The 3,898-nt window shown below is 40.6% G+C and overlaps 1 pseudogene; it reads left to right on the top strand.

The window, feature by feature from the left end:
* Nucleotides 1–1,428: 1,428 nt before the first annotated feature.
* On the top strand, nt 1,429–2,453 carry LOC147959647 (uncharacterized; annotated as a pseudogene).
* Nucleotides 2,454–3,898: the final 1,445 nt, after the last annotated feature.

Raw genomic sequence — 3,898 nt, 5'->3', positions numbered from 1 at the left:
CATTGATACGTCTCCATCGTATCTACTTTTCCAAACTCTTTTGCCCTTGTTTTGAACTCTAATTTACATGATTTGAATGGAACTAACATGGACTAACGTTGTTTTTAGCAGAATTGCCATGGTGTTCTTTTTGTGCAAAAATAAAAGTTTTTGGATTGACCTGCAAATTTATGGAGAATATTTGTTGAATATATAAAAAATACTGACGCAAGAAGTTACCAGAGGGGTCCACCCAGAGGCCACAAGCCTGGGGGCGCCCCCCTGGGGCGTGCCTAGTGGGCTTGTGGGCCCCTGGACCTCCTCCGACCTCAACTCCAACTCTGTATAGCCCTATTCGGGGAGAAAAAACCCAGAAAGAATGATTCATCATGTTTTACGATACGGAGCCGCCGCCGCCTCCTGTTCTTCATTGGGAGGGCAGATCTGGAGTCCGTTCGGGAATCCGAAGAGGGGGAGTCATATCCATCATCATCACCAACCTTCCTCCATTACCAATTTCATGATTCTCACCGCCGTGCGTGAGTAATTCCATCGTAGGCTTGCTAGACGGTGATGGGTTGGATGAGATTTATCATGTAATCGAGTTAGTTTTGTTAGGGTTTGATCCCTAGTATCCACTATGTCCTGAGATTGATGTTGCTATGACTTTGCTATGCTTAATGCTTGTCACTAGGGCCCGAGTGCCATGATTTCAGATCTGAACCTATTATGTTTTCATGAATATATTTGTGGTCTTGATCCTGTCTTGCAAGTTGTAGACACCTATTATGAGTTATAATCCGCATACCCCAAGGTGACAATAATTGGGATTCTTTCTGGTTATTACCGTAGTTTGAGGAGTTCATGTATTCACTAACTGCTAATGCGTTGGTCCGGTTCTCTATTAAAAGGAGCCCTTAATAACCCTTAGTTTCCATTAGGACCCCACTGCCATGGGAGGGTAGGACAAAAGATGCCATGCAAGTTCTTTTCCATAAACATGTATGACTATATATGGATTACATGCCTACATTACATTGATGAATTGGAGCTAGTTCTGTGTCACCCTAGGTTATGACTTCTACATGATGAATATCATCCAACAGAATTATCATTGTCGATACATTGCCTACGAGCTTTTCACATATTGATCTTTGCCAAGTTACTTTCATTGTTGCTACTGTTAAAATGACTGCAAACTGCTACTGTTACTTTTGCCACCATTACCGTTACTTCCATATTACTTTGCTACTAAATACTTTGCTGCAGATATTAAGTCTTTCAGGTGTGGTTGAATTGACAACTCAGCTACTAATACTCGTGAATATTCTTTGGCTTCCCTTGTGTCAAATCAATAAATTTGGGTTGAATACTAATTTTTATCATTATACTTGTGGGTTATCAACCATCTATATTCTTTATCATTTGTATATTCATTTTTATTGTTATATGAAAATCTACCAGAATACCAAGCCAAAGGAGAGCAAATTGACATCCAAAAAGAGAGACAAGAGAACATGGACAGCGGAGGAGGAAATGTTACTTATTGACATTCTATATGACATGAATGATTCATCTTGGAAAGTGGACACCGGTCACAAGTTCGGTTATCTTACATATATTGAGAAGAAAACGGCTGAAGTACTGCCACATGCTGATCTCAAAGCTGATCCACATATATATCAGGTCAAAAGTTAAGATTTTGAAGAAGCAAATTTCTTATGTTCGGGAAATTATGCAAAATGGTAGTGGGTTTGGATGGTACGATAACAAGAAGATGGTAATTGGAGACCTATATGGGTTGGGCGAAGGTACACTGTGTTAGTTAAATAGACAAAGTACTATTATGTTTCATTTCTGTGCATTAGAATTGTTTTCAAATGGAAATTCATGCTCTCTTTGTAGTCCCGTGAAGGAGCAGGTCCTCTGTACATGAAGCCTATGGTTAATTTTGACAAGCTATGTGAGGTTTATGCTAGCGATTTGGCTAAAGGAGGCAGCGCTAAAGGTCCCAGAGAAGAGGAAGTTATAGAAGTTGAACGAGCAACAAATGCAGAACCTACTAGCCAACCGGCCAAGGAGAATTCTCCTCAAGCACATGAGAACACCAACCCATCTGGTGGTTCTAGGCCTGGTCGTAAGAGAACATACCCTAATGATGATGCACTGGAATCAGGCCTTATAAATGTGTCCAACACAATTGCGAAGTTCTTGGAAGCAGAACAGGAGAATGCAAAAACCATGAACGGTTTACAGAGGGCGTTTATGCATGAAGCTCAAGTTCATGAGCACACATTAGCCAACAAAACAAGTTAATTGACATTTTGCAGAATCTTAAAGATCTCAGTAAAGAAGTTGTTATGGATGTTCGTGTAATTGGTAGTGACGCTGGAAAGACTGAGCTTTTCATACAGTTGCGTGATGATTTCAAAGTAGTGTTTGTTCGCCAGGAGCTTGAGGTGGCCAAAAATTAAGTGAATATCCAGATTAGAACGTCCAAATTAGCAATTTATATATATATATATATATATTGTTTAGGACTAGTTAGTTGGTTTCTTTAAACTCATCCCTTATAACGTAGAGTGTGTCACCATTTATTTTTTATATATTCTCTTGTTGTATACTCTTGGAAAGGATACTTTCATGTCTTTTTCATATCTTTGCTCTCATTTGCTAGGATTGAATGTTGATGATTTGTTTGATGGACTAAATACATCCAGCGAGCATGACACTTGTGTATTATCTGGTATCTCCTTCCTGACTTGATCTCTTCTGATATGTTGTATGTATGTAAGTATATTGATCAAATGCAATGTTGTTTCTTTCAGCATGTTCCCTCTTTCTTCGGTGTGGAACAAATAAATTAAAAATATGAATAGTTTCTTATTGCAGACCTGTTTGTCGGCAACACTCATGCCCATCTCATAGAACAATTCTCATTGCTATACACATAAATCATACAAAGGAAAATAACTCCCTATTGAATTCCCACTCATAATTACCATCACACACCAAACATGGAATTGGGACTAATAGTCCACTTCCCAAGCCTAGTCCCTTCACAAATTCACCCTCCTAAACTCCCATTCCCAATCCCTCAAGATGCCAAATACGCTGTTACTGATATTGCTCCAAAACCCTCAGCCACTTTCTCCATCCAAATATGTCAAAACCCTAATCTACAACTCGGCCCCACCGATTCTTTCTATCCGGAGCCACCGAGTTCACATGACATAGCCACTACCAGAAACCCTAACAATTTGGTCTCACCGATACAGGTCTCGGTCTCATCGATATCAGTTACTATTATTTGGCCTTTCCAACTCTCTGCTATCAGTACCTATTATTTCGGTCTTACCAAAATTACAATCAGTCTCACCAAGATGGCTTGACCAACTCTCTGTTGCCTGATTGCTTCACTTCGGTCTCACCGAGTTGATGCAATCAGTGCCACCTAGACATGGTTAGCCCTAAGCCCTAGCACATTGGTCCCACCAAGTTGTTCCAGTCAATCCCACCGAGAGTCCTAACATTCACATTTTGAACTGATCGGTGCCACCAAGATGAGTCAAATGTGTGTAACGGTTGCATTTTGTGTGGAGGCCCTCCACCACCTTATACATTTGTGAGTGAGCCACTAGAACGTGCGCACACTTCCACCATACATTTTCTGAGGGAGAACCACCTACTCATGTGTTGAGATCAAGAGATTCCATTCCTGCCATTTGAACCTTGATTTCTAGCCTTCCCCAAGTTGCTTTCCACTCAAATTCCTCTTTCGCCATAGCCAAATCTAAGAGAGAGAGACAGAGAGAGAGTTGAGTGTTGGGGAGACTATCTTTGAAGCACAAGAGCAATGAGTTCATCATCAACACACCGTCTATTACCTTTTGGAGAGTGGTGTCTCCTAGATAGCCTC

This window comes from Triticum urartu, chromosome 7A (genome assembly GCF_056163025.1).
Source record: "Triticum urartu cultivar PI428250 chromosome 7A, HENAU_Tu73, whole genome shotgun sequence".
NCBI classification, from domain to species: Eukaryota; Viridiplantae; Streptophyta; class Magnoliopsida; order Poales; family Poaceae; genus Triticum; species Triticum urartu.
This window is presented reverse-complemented; position numbering and strand designations above follow the sequence as displayed.